Below are 12,425 nucleotides of genomic sequence, written 5' to 3'. Positions count from 1 at the left end.
ACTGTTTAGCATATCGTTTCACATCACATTTTATACAGTGTCCCTACAACGCTTCTTGCGTTAAATAGAGCAGCAGAGTGAAAAATTACCAAAGAATGTAAAGAAGAAAAGAAAATGGGGAACGGCAGTTTTCATCTGGGGTAAACTGACAGCTGCACTGAATCCAGTGGGGGCATCCTGAGTTCTGCTGCAGATTCTCCAGACAAGAATCCATCTTAACTTTTTTCCAGAGAAGACCAGAAAAGCGCTGAAATAGACAGACTGTTTTAACTTGCAGAGCTGCAGATGATGTTTTGGCACTAGAAATGGTGGAGTTTTTGCCAACTCACAAGGAAGATGACAGTGCTAGGAAAGGAGAAATAGAGAAAAAGAGGCAGGGAGAAGAGTCTGAAACAAGAGAGAAGAATCTGAAGCAAGTCTAGGGTGCGTTATTTTAACAGTTTGAGTGTGCCCCTATCATATAATTAATATAAATATATCTATTCTTTTTGAAATACATTTTTACTACAATTCTGACGCAGCAAAATTGAAACCATTTAACAATACAAAGAAACCATCTTCACAGTCTAACTTATTATAACTCAATTTGACTTCATTATTAATAAAGTAATAAAAAATCTTAATTAATGTTCAGATTTTCTATATCTTTGCATAATTGGTAGATGATCTTCTGTGCACTGAGCATTTTTCAGTTTCAAGATGATCTCCAGGTTGAGCTCCCAGGCTCTCACTTGATTTTTTGTGGTCCTTCTTGACCTCAATCTTCATAATAAAATGGCTATTTAGATTCTTATGATTGCAGCCTGAGAAACAGAAGGCAGGGGAGGTTTATCTTTAGCCTGGCCCTTCTGTAAACCCATATTGTTTCTTTGCTATTACAGAAAGAAATTGGGGTTGTAAAAGTCTGCATTACATTGATCGTCTACTGGGTTCAGAGGCATAATGGGTTTTATTTGATTTCACTTACACCAATGTAAATTAGAAGGTGCTGCATTAAAGCTATCAAAAGAAGCAGCTGCATTGTACTGGTGCAAGGGAAATATTAAGACCCCCTTCCTCTCCCACAGCAGCAACTTTTTCCCCGTTTCTTTATCCTCATCTCTGGTGGGTTAGAACAGAGCAAGTTCATTGCACAAAAATAGCTTTTGACATTCTTGTATGAATATCCAGCAAAAATTTAGTCTAGCAAACTATCAGGATGATTTCTAAAGTTTTATGCAGGGATCACTGCAGCAGAGGGATGTGTTCTTGCCAACAGCAAAAGCTTGGGAACAAACAGAGAACGGAACTGACAACCTGGCAAGATGCCATTTTTGTCTTCCCTGATTTTCTAGGACTTCACTAGTGGGGCAAGCTGGGCTTTTTTTTTTAGGAACCTTGATACCCTATTTATGAAACACAAGATGCTGCCTTGCAAGGGCTTTGGTTTCCTAGGGTGAGTATTGGTGGGTAGCAAGGGAGAGGTCGCTGAGCTGCTCAAGGGGCACTGACTGGCTTTGTTAGGTGGCAATAGGAGACAACATCTTTCAGCTCTGTTTTACTGATGGCATTAGAAACAGAAATGGGTCTCATCTAAGCCTGTGGACCTGTCACCTCACCTCTGAGGAGGTTTGAAATCCAGTTCTAATAGCTTAATCAAACTCTTTGTGTCTACAGGCAGGGCAAACTGTCTGGGGTTAGGGCTACAGACAGCAGCTGGTGAAGGAAATGGCAGAAGGGCAGTTCCACAGGATTTGCTTAGACAGTAAGAGTGTGGCTGTCCTATTGGTCCTGAAATATAAATTATAATGCTACCTCATTTGCACTTGAAAATTCTGCATGCAGCCTGTACGGATTTCATTACAGCGGAATCAGGAACTAAGGAAACACAGAAAGGTGGGCTCATGCTAAGGTTTTACATAATTTTCTAATATTTGTAGTGATGTGGAAATACAAGGTAAGGTTGGTTTGGATTTTGCTGTTGTTATTGCCTTTTGTAAGGCACTCAGCATGTGAATCATGTCACCTGAGTTTAACCATCAAAACCTGTGTATCTAGTCCAAGCCAGTCACCTCATCAATGAAGAGGAAAAGACATTCACAGGCAGCAATTAATCTAATCTTAAACTGGGAGCCTGAGATAAGTGATCTCAGTACTACTCCAGAGGAATCTATCTGACAAAAGACAGAGCACAGATAAAGAGTATAGACAAATTAATTTCAGACCCATGAAGTTAGGGGAGACAAATCCATTTGGGGTCATTGATGATCACAGAGATTTAACAGATGTGGAAAATAAAGATGGACTTGGATGTTATTCTGTGAAAGAACAACTGGAGATTGCAGTGCAAGCTGGGGAGTACTAAAAAACCAATGTGCTGTGAAAAGCTTCCTCGCTGCTTTGGCATGTTGGAATAGTCTATTGTCCTTGGCTGACCTGTATACCATAAGGTGGTTAGAGAAAAGAAACCTGGCTGCCTTTTTGATGCAGAAGAAAGTGGAAAGAACTCCAAAACAGTGGTGGAAAGAGAAACCCTCGGAGACCCTAAAATACATATGCAGAGGAACTCCTTGCTACCAGGTGTTGCAAGGGCTAAAAGTGTTTCAGAGAGAGATCAGACAAATTCCTGGAGATTCAAGCAATCTGTGCACAGCACTAATTGTACTGGAAGGCCAGTGCCCAGATCCAGTTCACAAAGGCCCTGAAACCTCTAAATCTGTAAAAAGCGAATTGAATTATTTTTCTTTTCAAACTACCTGCCCTGACCACAGTCTGTGACTGCAATCAGGATAATGAAACAGCTGAGCTTTCCCTTTCTGGCTATAAGACTCTTCCCATGTTCTTATAGCTTCTTATGTCTAGTGGATCACCTACGCCAAGGAAGCATTTGGCTTCAGACCCTCCCTCTTCAACGAGTTTGTAAGTGGAATTGGACATCAATGTGTAACAATGTTGTCACACAACACTAGCAGCTCACAGAAGCATGATACAAAGAAAAAGATTCTGTTGGTTTTGAAAAATCTCCTTTGGACAGCTTTTTGCAGGGAATCCCAGAACAGGTTTCAGGTATCTTCTTTCATTGGCAAAATATGGCTGTGTTATTTGCAAAAAAAAAAAAAAACAAAACAAAAAACAAAACAAAAAACAAACAAACAAACAAACAAAAAAACCCACTCCCCCCCCAAAAAAAAAAAAAAACCAAAAAACCAAAAAAAACCAACCAAACAAGCAAAAAAGGTAATCTCTACTATAGCCTGTTTTGATTCGGAAATATCTAGGATTTTTAATGCTAGGTAGTGACAATAAAGAGAATTAATTTAATCAGAGAGGTTTTGTCTTAAACATTCCTACTCTGTGAATTTCTTGCTATCCAGATGTAGTCACCAGGGTTTCCTAGCATTGTTTTTGCTTGTTGCTTTGTTCATATAGCCCATTAGAGGTTCTTTTAGCAGTATACATTAGTGTTTGTGTTGAAAAGTAGATTTCCTCTATTTTTAGAAGTAGAACTCCTCTTTTGGTAAATATCAGTGCTTGAGATAAAATGTTTTTGTCAGACCTTCATAAACAATGAAACCAATAACATTTTAATTGGATTATTCCTCAATTTGTCACTACCTGGTATTTCTTTTTTCCCTAAAAGAATCTTAATTTGTGCTTGGAGGAAACCAAATTATTCTAAAACCCAATCTTTCTCCTCACATAATATCCATTTTCTATGAATAGCAGTATTTATTGATTCTTCTTTAACTGAAGCTTATTAATTAGAGTGGTACTTGTGAAGTAGCTGCCCTTAAGCAAGATTAGTGTGATCTACAAGTTATTTTTCTACTAGGTTTAATCACAATTAATTTCATATAACCATTTCTTATTATTCTCCACACATTCCTAGGCTGATCACATGGTTTCACCCAGCACTTCTTAATTTTCTCATGTTGGGAAATGACAAACCAGAAATGATTAAAACCAAGGTATTAATGAGTGATTTTTTTTTTTTTAGTTATTTTTCAACTAGATTTTGTTTGTTCACCAGCAAGGGGGGTCAGCAAATGACTGCCTTGGCAGAAAGGAGGCCTATGAAGACAGTCAGAGCAGCCAGAAGAATGGCTGTATAACCTTTCAGCTTTTGTACCATGCCTACCTTCTACCTTTTGTAAAATATAAAACTGTAGTCTGAAAAATGCCCATAAAGACCTTTGAAACACATATGCTTAAAGTATGTAAAACTATTTCAGTGCCTAACACTGGACTGCAATAGATATTTAATTTTTCCTGGGATCAATTATTGTGCAATAGGATTCTGGCCCAACAAAACATTTAGCCACGAAATTCTTGCTTACTTTTAGATCACAGAATATCCTGAGTTGGAACAGACCCACAAGGATCATCAGGTGTATCTTCCAGAACTGCACAGCAGCATCCCCAAGAGTTACACATGTGCCTGAGAATATTGTCCAAACACTCCTTGAACTCTGTCAGGTTGGTGCTCTGACCACTGCCCTGGGGAGCCTGTGCCAGTGCCCAACCACCCTCTGGGTGAAGAACCTTTTCCTGGTATTCAACCTAAACCTCCCCTGACACAATTTCAAGCCATTCCCTTGAATCCTGACACTGAAGAAGAGAGCAGTGCCTGTCCTTCCTTTTCCTCTCACAAGGAAGTTGTAGACTGGGTTGAGGTCTCCCCTCAGTCTCTGCTCCCGGCTGAACAGACCAAGTGACCTCAGCTGCTCCTGCTATGGCTTCCCCTCGAGGTCCTTCACCATATTCTTACATTGTGGCACCCAACACTGCCCCCAGCACTCGAGGTGAGGCTGCCCCAGCCCAGAGCAGAGTGGGACAATCCCCTCCCTGGCCTGTCTGGCCATGCTGTGCCTGCTGCCCCCCAGGACAGAGCTGGCTCTCCTGGCTGCCAGGGCACTGCTGACTGATGTTCAGCTTGTCATCAACCAGGACCCCCAGGTCCCTTTCTGCGGTGCTGCTCTCCAGCATCCCATTGCCCAGTCTGTCTGTACATCCAGGTTTGCTCTGTTCCAGGTGCAGAATCTAGAACTTTCCTTTGTTATCTGTATTTAAAGGCTGTGAATCAGCTTTAGAAGTGCAGCTCCTGAGTGGTGCTAAGAAACTGAATCATGGTATATGATGGCCAAATATTGGAATAGCTGAGCCTGAGCCCTGCCTTGCTCCAGCACTGCTCCTACTCTGACAGATGCCCCATTCTGTGTGTAAGGAAAATCCCTTTTCATATATGTGTATATGCAGGAGCAGGGGCTGAATTAGTCTTGTACCATCTGGGAGAGCTTAACTGGCTCCCTGGAAGGTCCACTACCTCCACAAGGACTCAGACAAGCACTAAAGGAGATAAAAAATAGAGCTTAGGCATGTTCAGGGGACTGTGACAATTTAAACTACTGTGAATTTAAATTATGAAGGTTGGATCTTGGCTTGGCTTTAGAGAATTAGAGTTATTGTTTTTTTTCATGTAGCTTTGCATCTCTGGGGCCAGGCTCATGCCCAGGACCACATGCAACCATCTGCTCTGTGAAGTGTTGAGGCTGGGTGTCTTCACTGCCTGCATGGAGAGCCCTGCCTGACCAGCTCAGGTACCGGCATCTGCTCTGCAGGTGTCTGCATTTTGTCAAATGAATCCTGAGTTCTGGCTTGGTGTTAGGCAGCTAAAGTCATAACTTGGATCACCTCCACAAACACCAGTCATGTACTGTAAGTATACTGCAAATTTCAGGACAAAAAAACCTGACAGGCAGAATAATATGCACAGGACTTGGCTTTCATTTGCACTTAGCCTGACTTACATTGCACAGATGTTAATAAAGGTGCCTTACACATCTATTAAATACAAATTAATCACAATTTAAAACAACCTGACACAGCCTGAGTGATATATGGTGGCTTTAATGTAAAGGAGTAAGGAAGGTGCCACTCTGGCGTGTTGTCTTTGCAGAAGAACAGCCTGTTCACAAGGCAGCCTGCTTTGCTGGATCTGATTTTAGCAGGTCTCCGCACCTTCCGCTTAATGCAAAGCGTGATTCAGTGCACCAGGAAACTGGCACATTTGTTCCCTGCCTTGGATGAGTAAGTCCAAGGATGACCATTATCTGCAAATGTGGCATAAATGGCAGGAAATGGTGTGAGGCTGAGCAGCACTCAGGCTCTTATCTTCCACCTGTAGCTGTGGTGGGGAGCAAAATCAGGTGATGAGAAGAAACAGCTGCTGGAGACCTCACACTCTGCCACGTCACTGGCTCAAAAACACGTCTAGCAAACAAAAGGTGGAATGTGTATACAGGACTGAGAGGAAAAGGTCTTTTCTCCCTTCTTTTCCCAAATTTGGATAGGCTTTTTGGTTACTAAAAATAGGGAAACTAGGATAAACTGGAAGTGCAATCTGTAACTGGAGCTTGTAAGTAGAAGTTGACTAGAACTAAATTGTGGTTTTACAGACGAAAGCTTATTTATTGTCACTGACTACATAAAAAAAAATTGTGGTGCACACAGAAGCCAAACTTCAGATTTTGCCATGGTTAATAAAATATTGAATTAAGCAGAAGTGAAACTACCTGCCATGTCTAAAAGATAGTCTCAATGCCCTTTCAATGCTTTATTTTAAGACCAAGTACAAAAGGTTTTCACCTTACATAATTAACTTTTTATCATTAGGATTCAGAAAAATTGAATTGTGTTGGACACAGGTCATCATAATGAGAATTTAATGGATCTGTATTACTATGCAAGTTAAGCTTTGAGTATGTGCTAAATGCATTACATTACCATTGACCTATGCAAATTTCTATCTCTGTGACTCTTTTTTCCCACTGCTGCTGCATTAAGACCCCCTCTTTCTCCTCATCTCCTTAAACAATGATTTCCTCATTTTCATATTAATTGCATCAGTTAACTGAGATAATGCTCCCACTGAAATGAGCAATAGGATGAATCACTGAAATGGTGCAGTTATTCTTTTTGCTTAACCAATTTCACAGGACCTTCACAAAGAACTGCCTTAATTTGACTTTATATAATTGCTTATCATTAGGCACAGCAGCCCCATGAAGTACCTTTATTTATTTAAGTCTCATCTCTGATTGATGGAAAATTAGTCACTTGCATATCTGAGGAACACAGATTGTTCTGCTACCAGGCAACTTCGATGTAGAATACCCTGGAGAACTTCAAAACAAGCAACTGCTAATGCATGCTGAATATAAAATACAGGGAAAAAAAGTGCAACAGCTAATGACATCCAGGAGTTCCTGTAGAACAACTGTGATGTCACAGAACTGCCTTACCTGCTCCTCACTAAATTTTCTCTATGAAAAAGGAAGGACAGGCAGATGTTCCAGAAGAGATTTTACAGCTGGCTTCAGCTACAGATATACTTTGCCTGTTTTTAGCAGTGGTGATGCCTGTCTATCACACAGTGTGAACACTGAAGGTTATAACATCCCTCTTTTTAAAATTAGCAAAGCAGCCTACATGGTTTGGAATTCACTCAGAAAGCTTTAATCCACTTCTCATTTTTAATATTCTTAAAGTATTTATTCAGGACAGCTCAAAGGAATTGTTCATGCTTTTCTTCTTTGTAAAGAAAAGGGTGTGTGTGTGTGGAATTAAAATTTCTAAGGCAAATTATGCTGTTATCATCGACTGACATACTCAGAAGGGACCTAGAAAGGATGCCACCTCCAGCATAAAAGAAGCCATAGCATATTATCCTATCATGGGATTTGAGTTGAAGGATTGCCTCCAGGTCTCCTCGAAGCACGCTGTGTACTTTTGTCCCTGTAGATGAGACTACCTGTCACTGAACTAGATATCAGCAGTCATTAAATCCATATAGTCATAATATTGTTCTTTCCAGACATCAATACTGTGATTCATTTTTCCCCTTAGATTTGCTCCTACTCTAATTCTACATGCCAGTCTCTCATCTCCCTCCCCAGCAGAAGCCTCAGTTAACCTTTCCCTTCTTGCCAGGCTGTTGTGGCTCCTGAAGAGCACAGCACCCGAATGGCCCTTTGGATTGAAGCCTCAAATCATCTTCAGCCACCTGCATTTGAGTCAGGAAAAAACTCCTAATGAGCTGAAAGCAACAGCAAAGGATTATACTGATTATTTCTTCAATGTGTTGCACTTGGAGCTATATCAAATACAGACTAAAGAGAACATTACCCCATGGTCTTGCAGTCAGAAGTATGAACCTTGGAGTAAAGGCTGTTTTCAATTGTTTGGGAGGGTTAAATTTTGATTTAATTCTGTTCCTATGAAATCCCAGATATATGAATTACAGTTGTGTTTTGCTTTGTTTCTGTTACTTTATCTCTGCCCAAAATAACTACAGGAAAGAAAGTAGTCCCTTCCTTGTCCTGGCATTATACACACAATTAAAAAAATTAGATTTATTTTTGTGGGAAGACTGAGACCTGAAAAAGTAGCTTTTCATACCAGCAGTGAAAACCAAATGCAAATTTAGAAACATTATGTCATGTTTTGGTTGAATTACGTGTTTGTAGGTTTTCATGCTTCGTTACAAAAGAGGACATGCCCTGAGAAACCCAGATACCTGTTTTATTGAGTTCATTTCAAAATCTGGAATAACCCCTGATCTCAAAGTTGGCAAACCCTCAGTAATGGCCACCTAAAGGTAAGTTTGAGAACTAATGCCAAAGAATATGTCTTATGTGCTTTCCTCCCAAAAGCGGTCTTGTTCAAAGTTTAACTGAGCTGAATAATTTTTTCCCCTGTTACTTGGCACATTGCTTTGCCTTGTACCACTGATAGTGTCATACATCAGGGGTATAAGCTCACATGTCAGAGTATCCACAACAAGGGGGCCCAGGGCTAGACCTGAGCATTTGTATGCTTTGTATGGAGATTATGTCCTTATCAACACTTCCAAGGAGTTTCTGTGCTAGTTAAGCTGCCCACATCCTGGCTGCCAGGGAATGTTATGCAAGTCCTTACCTTCCTCATGAGTTTTCACAGCTCATCCTAGCTTGTAAAACAATTTGCTGTAAAAAATTAGGAGAATATTTCCCTAACTGAATGCAAAACATGGAGCTATTCCAAGAGGCAAATATATGCAATTAGGAGACAGCATAGTCTTAGGTCAACCTAAGCACCTCACTGTATATTGTCATTTTTCTGTAGCTGCTTATTTTAGTCGAAAATGGCTAAAATGACTACAGTTGCAAGAATCTTTCCCCCACAAACCCTTAACAGCAACAATAATGACTGTGTTAAATCAGACCTCACTGCAATGTAATGAAGCCTGTCTGACATATTGCAGGTATGATACTAAGTAATTTCATAAATTATTAAGCTGTAATTGAAAGTAATAGTGCAGATTACTTTTCAACACACTTAGAAAAAGACCTTGGCATAAAAATAAGGACTGTAGCATGACTGATTGGAAATAATGATCAATATCTTAATTTTAAGAATAGTCACAAGTTCCAAGTTTAAAATCAGAACAGGAAAAAAATGTTTCTACTACACAAGCCACTCTTGACACTTTGACTTCTGTTTAACTTCTAAGTGTAGAGGAGAAATTGAGATATATTTTACCTCAGAGAATAGGAAGCTCTAATAAATTTGGATCAGATATGGTGAAATACTTATGGATATCTCAAAATTGGGAGAAATAGGAATTACTTTCCTAGATAATTTTTAATATTTAGAAATGCATTTTCACTCTGCAACTTCAAAGAAACTAGTTTCACTGAAGATCTTGCTCTTACATAAACTGTATCATTTTATGCCTCTGGACATTTTGTGTTTCCTGTTTCACCCCAGTTAGAGGTTAGATGCCATTATATGTGTTTATTTGTGCACATGCTTTATGAAACCAGCCATACCCTTGCACTTCTGCTCACTTAATTATATTTACTCCAGATCCAGTGGCTTGATGAATTTAGGCAGCGATTTGAAGACAAAGTCAACAAACCTTTGTGTGTATTTTTAGATTGTTTAGCTTGGGATATTGTGGCCATGAACTGCATGAGAATAAAGGTATTTATTAGATTAACCTGATAGTACATTTCATCTGGTGCTTGCAGGGACTTTTCTCACAAAGCAATTGTTGGTTAAAAATCAAATGTTCTAAAGGAAAAAGATTCAGCAACATTTTTTTATTGACATGCTGAAATGTCAGGGAACACATGCATGAGGGAGAAAGGAGAGAGGGGCACTGCAGCCCAGTGGTGAGGATTCCTGAACAGATACACAAGTCACAGGTTAAACCTCCAATCCCACCAAAATGATTTTTTCTCATCAGGAGATGGAGTTCTACCTTTCAGTACGACAGAGTGAGCTAAAACTACTGTTTTCATAATTGCATGGAGAACTATGATATAAAATACCCAAGTCATCCCACTGAAGACACAAAAAAATATTGCCAATTTTAATGCAACTATGCTTCACAGATTCTTGCTCACTTTACTGGGTTTCCTAAAGTGAAGCACTTTCAGTTCAAGGACATCTTCATCTTTAGGTCTTGTTTATTTTTCTTGTCACTGGTCTATTGCTCTCCAGAGAAACATTAAACATCTCAATGGCATGGCTTATATGTGAAATATACAGTTGGTTCAGCACAGAGGGCTTCATTTTAGGGCTCATATTAGTGTGCCCCTTGTGAGTTGATATTATGCCATTTTTGTCCTTAGATCTTATGGGGAAAGCTATCATCCAGTAAATTGCCTTAGTCAGATAAACATTACCAGATAGATCTCTACCTGCCTCTCTCAGCAATGGGCTCTGCAGAAGGAAAGGTCATTGTTCATTCTCTTTCACTTTATCCTGCTCAATTGTTTCTCATTGTACCAAGACAGAGTCAGCTAGCTTTTACCAAGGTGAACTTAGGAAATAATAGTAGCATAAACACACAGTTTAAGTGAACGAAAATATTTGATGGTTCTGAGAGTGTATTGACTCTTCCAGGAATTTTCTTAATTCAGTTTAATTCTGCCCTGTATTCAGCAATATGTAAACCTATTCCACCCCCTTGGTTTTCTACTTTTACTTTACAAAGCCTGAAAAGTTTTGCAGCCTTCCTATGATTTGCAAATGGCTTTGTTCTATGTCTGCCAAGGGGTAAATTCTATTGAATTGTTTTTCAGCATAAGGAAAAGGTTTACAAAGGCAAAGACAAAATGGTTATTCATTTTTGACTGTGTTTAGCTTGTTTGTCCATAGACAGAGTAATAACTCTTAGTATGGTAAATATCATGACTTGGTCTCTACCAGCAAGGAACAGTTGGGGTGGAATGGGGGAGTAATTTTTCCTCTCAGCTCTAGCAGTGCCATTCCTAGTCATGCTGCATCTTCAGTTTCCTGCTGTCCTGGCCATGGAGACCCCAGCACTGCCTCTCTTGGAGGCATTTCTAACTGGATAGTCTAAAATGCTTCTTGTCTGGTGTGATGAATTAATGAAGATTTCAAATTCTGCAAGATGATGCAGAAAGTTCAGGCCATTACTTGTTTCTGGACTGCAGTGATGTAAGTGCACTGTATTTCAATACATTCAAAACTCAGAGTGTTTTTTAAAATTGAATTCCCTTTAGATGCTTCTTAGTGTGACATTTGAAGTAAAATCAGCATCAAGCATGGCCTTTTTAAAGAATCTGGCAAGAGCAGTTCCTTTATGATAGGCACTATTTCAATTTTATTCATTTGTACTGGAGCCAAGAGCTGTGCATTTGAATCTGTTTAAATGTAATTTGGATTGGATCAGTTTAACCCAGAGACCATACAGGGTAGACTGATGCTTTCATATAATCAGTGAATCATATATGGATTGCAGCCACCCCTAAATATCTCAAAGAAAGCTCGAGATTGCAGTGTGCGTTGGAGTAACAGATGATGTGACCAAGGGGCAGCAGTTAGCACTTACCCAAATGAGACAGATCATACCTCAGTGGGGTTTGTGAGTGCTAATGGGCAGGAATTACACAGACAGCCCCAGATCAGGCACTGAGTATGTCCTGAAGACTATTTAACTGTTCTCACTGGTCCTGCAGGGATTAGGCTGATTAAGAGAGTGAGAGCTTCCAGATGTGGATTTTCTGGTAAACTCTCTTTTTGCTACAATCCTTCCTTTTCTTTGGATGTGAAAGGAGTACCATAGCCACAAAGCTCAGGTTCAGCCCCAGTACTGGGTATCCCTTTCACCCTGGGAGGCTCACTAGACTGTCTTCAACAGGTTGAGTTTGATTTTCTGATCCTAAAATGGAGAGAATCATGAGAACCATGAGACCATTTGGCATTTCTGTTTCACCATTCGGTTGGGCATGATGTACAGAAGTAGTCTAGAAATTTGAATGGGAAAAGGCTTATTTGCTTTTCTTTTCATTTTGGATACCACAAACATCTCAGACTTTTAGGTCAATAGTTTGTTGGACCTGTATTATTCTCAGACTTGCTACATCTGCATTTGA

General features: G+C 39.8%; 1 long non-coding RNA gene across 1 annotated transcript; it reads left to right on the top strand.

Annotated features, from left to right (window-relative positions):
* The first annotated feature begins 7,358 nt into the window (after positions 1 to 7,358).
* Positions 7,359 to 9,971, top strand: LOC128806958 (uncharacterized). Its single transcript, XR_008436991.1, has 4 exons — positions 7,359 to 7,426; positions 8,505 to 8,635; positions 9,142 to 9,280; positions 9,886 to 9,971. It is a non-coding gene; the product is annotated as an uncharacterized LOC128806958 (long non-coding RNA).
* The last annotated feature ends 2,454 nt before the right edge of the window (positions 9,972 to 12,425 follow it).

Source organism: Vidua macroura, chromosome 4 (genome assembly GCF_024509145.1).
Source record: "Vidua macroura isolate BioBank_ID:100142 chromosome 4, ASM2450914v1, whole genome shotgun sequence".
NCBI classification, from domain to species: Eukaryota; Metazoa; Chordata; class Aves; order Passeriformes; family Viduidae; genus Vidua; species Vidua macroura.
This window is presented reverse-complemented; position numbering and strand designations above follow the sequence as displayed.